Source organism: Terrapene carolina, unplaced genomic scaffold (assembly GCF_002925995.2).
Source record: "Terrapene carolina triunguis isolate 2854851 unplaced genomic scaffold, T_m_triunguis-2.0 Scaffold190, whole genome shotgun sequence".
In the NCBI taxonomy this organism is placed as follows: domain Eukaryota; kingdom Metazoa; phylum Chordata; order Testudines; family Emydidae; genus Terrapene; species Terrapene triunguis.
The window spans coordinates 652694-659449 of NW_020664541.1; positions in this window are offsets into that span (position 1 = coordinate 652694).

The window sequence follows — 6756 nt, forward strand, 5'->3', positions numbered from 1 at the left end:
GCAGTCCTCTATGCTAAATTCAAGCTATCAGGAAAAGCATCCTGATAGTAAAACTTATTAAGTTGTGGAATAGTCCAGTCACCCTAAGGATGTGGTAGATGCCCCATTGCCTGAGATATTTTTAAATTACTTGACAAAACATTAGTGAATATGCAATAGGGAAGAACACTGCATTGGTAGGGTGATGAGTTACATGACATAATGTCTCTTCTGTTTCTAGTATAATTTCAAGCCATTAACTTCCACTACAGCCTTCCCAATTAATTCACCCCAAGGCTGACCTACACCCCACTATTCCAGACTGCTAGGCCAAGATTTTCAAAAGTAAGGGCCTGAAGCTAGGTTCCTAAGTCCATATTTAGGCACCTAAATAAGAAGCCTGATTTTCAAAAGTGCTCAGCACCCAGCAGCTCCAGCTGATTTTCCCAGTTACCCTCTTTCCCCTTCTTGTTCCTTTGTCAACTCTTTCATTCCAGCACAGGGGCTGCAGATCCTGATCTCAGTTACACTAGCATACAACCAGAGAAACTCCGTTGATTTATCAGGGTAGCTCCATCTCTATGCTGGTGTCGGATAAATCTGAATGTGCCCCACAAGGAAGAAGTAAAGCTTTAATGATATAGACATAGATATAGACATACACACAAATCTCTCTAGTGACCTTTCATTATATTCAAATAAAAATGTTGTGCATTGCAATTAGAGAGGGAGACAGGCTAGAGGGTTAAAATGTGAATTTGTCAAGCTATTAACCTTTTAATTTAGAAGCAATGGTCACTAAATTATGGAGCACGTCTCCTTCCTTCTCCTCTGAGGAATGGCCCTTTGAAGATGATACTAGTCCGTTATGTGGACAAGCAATAAAACAAAATTAATCCTGCTCTGAAAATATGATCAAACACTGCCAGTGAGTCACAGCTCAGCCTGAGGGGGTTTAGAGACTTAAATCAGAGAGCTCGAGTGTCAGACAAACAGAAAATCCTAACCTCACACTCACTCCTTACAACAAAGCTAGGGCTTGTCCTTTTCTGTCACATTAACCATGCCATCCTGAGCTCGCACTCAGATACCATAGTGATGAGCATGGTATAAAAGCTTGGTTAGCTGTTATCTTGTTAGCTTTCATAAGATAGGCTGGGTCAATATGGGAGGCCTCCCAGGAAAACCCAAGGTACCACAGGACAGGAAGTGATTCAATAGACAGCAGTCTTCTCTCTGAGTCAGTGCTGAGTCAATCTAACAGCACAATGCTAGGGTGCACTGTGCATCTGGAGGTCCCGTCTTTCAGGTGAGATGTAATATCTGGGTCCTGACCATTCGTGGTAGCTAAAAATCCCATGAAGAAGCTTGTGAGCCCCGGTTTCTGGCCAAATTGCAACCTGAGCAATTACATCCTGCTAGTCTAAAACACTTCTAGGCAGTTTCAGTGGGGGGAGTTATCCCTCCCTTTCTCTACTAAAAAGGTGTGATGTTCCTGTGTGCTACTGCATGTGCTCCATCCCAGAGTTGGCTGAATTGATATGAGAAGGGGAAATACTACAATACCCAGAGAGAGCTATAGGATTCTTGGATGAAAGGCATTGCATATATTAAAAGTATTGTTATCAGCCCATGTGGCTATGCCTGAAGGAATTAGATGGGAGAAGAGAATAGCCAACATGGACATGATGAAGTAGAGAGCTGCAGCCTAGTCGGTGACAGCAGTAGCAGCAAATTGTTCTGCTATTGCCTGAAAGATTTGTGTTTGAAAGTGATTATGTGACGTTTTCCAGCAACTGGACATAGCAGTAAAGTGAGACTCCTCTTGGGACAAAGTGCAGCTCACCATAACCATGGGATTGGCCCCAGAGTATCGAGCAGTGCTCATAGAAGATTTGGCAGTGGCACTGTACCGGGTCCTCTGGAATATAAAATTAACACCATAATCCTAGCAGTAGCTGCAGATGGAAAGTGAAGAGACCAGGGAAGAGAAACAAACCTGATCACCTTTAAAATAATTATAATCTGCTGAGACATGTCCACGCAGTTCTAGATACATTTATTTTTATATCCACTGTTCCTTGATCTGGTAGGCTGAGGAGACAGGAACCCTGAAGTGATGCTGGAAGGAGCTGGGGATTCCTTGTCAAGGCCCTCTAACTTTGGCCCCTCTTTTCTCCATTTCCCACTACTTCCTGCCAAGCACTTACTAGTCTAAGCCCTGGTCTACACTACAGGGTTAGGTTGAATTTAGCCATGTGGGGTCGATTTTATAATGAATGCGTCTACACAAGCAACCCTGTTCCGTCGACATAAAGGGCTCTTACAATCGACTTCTGTACTCCTCCCAGGCGAAGGGAGTAGCGCTAAAATCGACCTTGCTGGGTCAAATTTGGGGTAGTGCAGACGCAAATCGACGTTATTGGCCTCCGGGAGCTATCCCAGAGTGCTCCAATGTGACTGCTCTGGACAGCCCTTTCTACTCCGATGCACTAGCCAGGTACACAGGAAAAGCCCTGGGAACTTTTGAATTTCATTTCCCGTTTGGTCACTGTGGCGAGCTCAGCAGCACAGGTGACCATGCAGTCTCCCCAGAATCGCAAACGAGCTCCAGCATGGAGCGAACGGGAGACCTGGATCTGACTGCTGTATGGGGAGAAGAATCCGTGCAGGAAGAACTCCGATCAAAAGGAAGAAATGCTAATATATATGCCAAAATCGCACAGGGCATGATGGACAGAGGCTACAACAGGGACACACAGCAATGCCGCGTGAAAGTCAAGGAGCTCAGGCAAGCCTACCAAAAGACAAAGGAGGCAAACGGTCGCTCTGGGTCAGAGCCCCAGACATGCCGCTTCTATGATCAGCTGCATGGCATTCTAGGGGGGGACTCTACCACTACCCCACCACTCTCCATGAACACCTGGGGGAGTCTCACGCAACACAGAGGAGGATTTTGTGGATGAGGAAGAGGAGGAGAATGCGCAGCAGGCAAGTGGTGATCCGTTCTCCCCAGCAGCCAGGATCTTTTCAGCTAATACCTTCCCATGGCGGGATCCCCGACCCTGAAGGTGGAGAAGGCACCTCTGGTGAGTGCACATTTGTAACTAGAGTACAGGGTTTAAAAGCAATAGTGTTTAATGTTTGATTTGCCCTGAAGACTTGGGATGCATTCGCGGCCAGTACAGCTACTGGAGAAGTCTGTTAACGTGTCTGGGGATGGAGTGGGAATCCTCCAGGGACATCTCCATGAAGCTGTCTTGGAGGTACTCTGAAAGCTTTTGCAGAAGGTTTCTGGGGAGGGCTGCCTTATTTTGTCCTCCACGGTAGGACACTTTACCACACCAAGCCAGAAGCAAGTAGTCTGGAATCATTGCAGCACAAAGCATGGCAGCAACTGGTCCTGGGTTTTGGTTGCATTCAAGCGACATTCAGTCTATATCTTTCTGTGTTAGCCTCAGGAGAGTGATATCATTCATGGTCACCTGGTTGAGATAGGGGAATTTTTGTAAGGGAACAGTAAAAGGACCCCGTTCATGCTGGGCTGTTTGTGCTTGGCTAAAAGGGATCATCCCTGAGAATAGCCACGTGGCAGGGGGAGGGGTGAAGGGATCATCCCAAATAGCCATGCGGAGGGGTTGGGGGAGGTGTGTGCTGCACATCCACCCAACAACTGCAGCCCCTCCTTTTAAATGGCAAACCCAACCGGCATTGCTTGCTATGGGAAAGGAGGGCGCTGCAGTTTGAAATATTCCCACATGTTATGAAGGTGTTAGAAGCCAAACCTGCGTACCCTTTGGCTTACCATGGCTGCCTAGAAACTGAATTCTGTTGCCACATGTGTGATGTGTCACCATACCGGCAGGTGCTCAATATAAAAGGCAAAATGCGACCTTGTACCTAAAGCACATGTGCTGTCTGCTGTGAATTGCTTGATTCACTGTGAAAGAGTCTCCCTTTTGTTCTCAGAAATGTATCATCTTAAATTTTACTCTCCCTTTTTATCCCCCGCAAGTGCAAATGTTTCTATGCTCCCCCTGTCATCTCCGTTCCTGAGGTTATCACAGATTAAAAGGCAAAAAAACGCACTCGTGATGACATGTTTTCTGAGCTCATGCAGTCTTCCCGCACTGATAGGGCACAGCTGAATGCATGGAGGCATTCAGTGGCAGAGTCCAGGAAAGCATGAAGTGAGTGCGATGAGAAGAGGCAGGATGCAATGCTGAGACTAATGGGGGAGCAAACGGACATGCTCAGGCATCTGGTGGAGCTGCAGGAAAGCCAACAAGAGCACAGACCACTGCTGCATCCACTGTACAACCACCTGCCCTCCTTCCCAAGTTCCATATCCTCCTCACCCAGACGTCCAAGAATGGGGAGGGGAGAGGCTCTGGGCACCCAGCCACTCCACTCCAGAGCATGGCCCAAGCAACAGAAGGCTGTCATTCAAACAATTTTGATTTGTAGTGTGGCTACAATAAGCAATGTCCTTCCCTCCTCCCCCACCCCACCCGGGCTACCTTATCAGTTATCTCCCTTTTTTTTTTTAATTAATAAAGAAAGAATGCATGGTTTCAAAACAATAGTGACTTTATTTCCTTTGCCAGCTGTGATCGAAGGGGGGAGGATGGTTGGCTTACAGGGAATTAAAATCAACAAAGGAGGTGGGTTTGCATCAAGGAGAAACACACACAACTGTCACACCGTAGCCTGGCCAGTCATGAAACTGGTTTTCAAAGCCTCTCTGATGCGCAGCATGCCTATCTGTGCTCTTCTAATTGCCCTGGTGTCTGGCTGTTCAAAATTGGCAGCCAGGCGATTTGCCTCAACCTCCCACTGCGCCATAAACGTCTCCCCCTTACTCTCACAGATATTATGGAGCACACAGCAAGCAGTAATAACAATGGGAATATTGGTTGCGCTGAGGTCTAACCTAGTCAGCAAACAGCACCAGCGAGCTTTTAAACGTCCAAAGGCACATTCTACCACCATTCTGCACTTGCTCAGCCTATAGTTGAACTGCTCCTTACTACTGTCCAGGCTGCCTGTGTACGGCTTCATGAGCCAGGGGAGCAAGGAGTAGGCTGGGTCTCCAAGGATAACTATTGGCATTTCAACATCCCCAACAGTAATTTTCTGGTCTGGGAAGTAAGTCCCTTCTTGCAGCTGCTCAAACAGCCTGGAGTTCCTAAAGATGTGAGCGTCATGCACCTTTCCTGGCCATCCCACGTTGATGTCGGTGAAACGTTCCTTGTGATCCACCAGTGCTTGCAGCACTATTGTGAAGTACCCCTTGCGGTTTATGTACTGGTTGGCAAGGTGGTCCCGTGCCAAGATAGGAATATGCATTCCGTCTATCGCCCCACCACAGTTAGGGAAACCCATTGCAGCAAAGCCATCCACTATGACCTGCACATTTCCCAGAGTCACTACCCTTGATAGCAGAACGTAAGTGATTGCATTGGCTACTTGAATTACAACAGTCCCCACAGTAGATTTGCCCACTCCAAATTGATTCCCGACTGACCAGTAGCAGTCAGGCATTGCAAGCTTCCATAGGGCTATCGCCACTTGCTTCTCAGCTGTCAGGGCAGCTCTTATTTTGGTATTCCTGCGCTTCAGGGCGGGGGAAAGCAACTCACAGAGTTCCAGGAAAGTGGCCTTATGCATGTGAAAGTTTCGCAGCCACTGGGAATCATCCCATACCTGCAACACTATGCGGTCTCACCAGACTGTGCTTGTTTGCCAGGCCCAGAATCGGTGTTCCACTGTATCAAACAGCCCCACTGCCACCATGATGTCCCAATTGCCACATCCCGTGCTTTCAGGAACGTCTGTGTCCATGTCCTCACAGTCGTCCTCATGCTGCCGTCTCTTAGCCAGGTTCTGCACATACTGCAGTATAATGCGCGAGGTGTTTATAATGCTCGCATCAGCAGCAGTGAGCTGAGCGGGCTCCATGCTTGCCATGCTATGGCGTCTACACAGGTAACCCAGGAAAAAAGGTACAAAATGATTGTCCGCAGTTGCTTTCACGGAGGGAGGGGAGACTGACGACATGTACCCAAAACCACCAGTGACAATGTTTTTGTCCCATCAGGCATTGGGAGCTTAACCCAGAATTCCAATGGGCAGCGGAGACTGCGGGAACTGTGGGATAGCTACCCACAGTGCACTGCTCCGTGAGTCGATGCTAGCCACGGTAGTGAGGACGCACTCCACCAATTTAATGCGCTTAGTGGGGACATACACAATCGACTGTATAAAATCAATTTCTAAAAATCAACTTCTATAAAATCGGCCTAATTTCGTAGTGTAGACAACCCTAAGTGATTAATACCTTTGGATGCTTTGCTCTCTATGGCCTTAGAGAAGGGCTATGCCAGGGCCAGCACTGGTTCTAGATGCAGAGCTTAATTTACTATTGCTCTATGTCCCATTTACACCCCTCCTTCTGTGTAGAGGGGCTATAAAGAGAGCATATCTACACACCAAGGAATTCCTCTAGCACAGGGATATCCCTGAATGGTATAGAGCCATCCTTGGAGTAAGGACATCTCTGGATTGCTGCTGTGCTTCACTATACTTGGATGCCATAATGGTGAACAAGCAGGGCCGGCTCTAGGATTTTTGCCGCCCAAGGCAAAGACAATTTTGGCCGCCCCCTTCCCCGGCCCCGCCTCAACTCCGCCCCTTCCCCAAATCCCCAGCCCTGCCTCCTCCCCCCAGGCTCTCAAGCCTGGGAGGGAGGGGGAGCAGCAGCGCGCGAAACGGCTG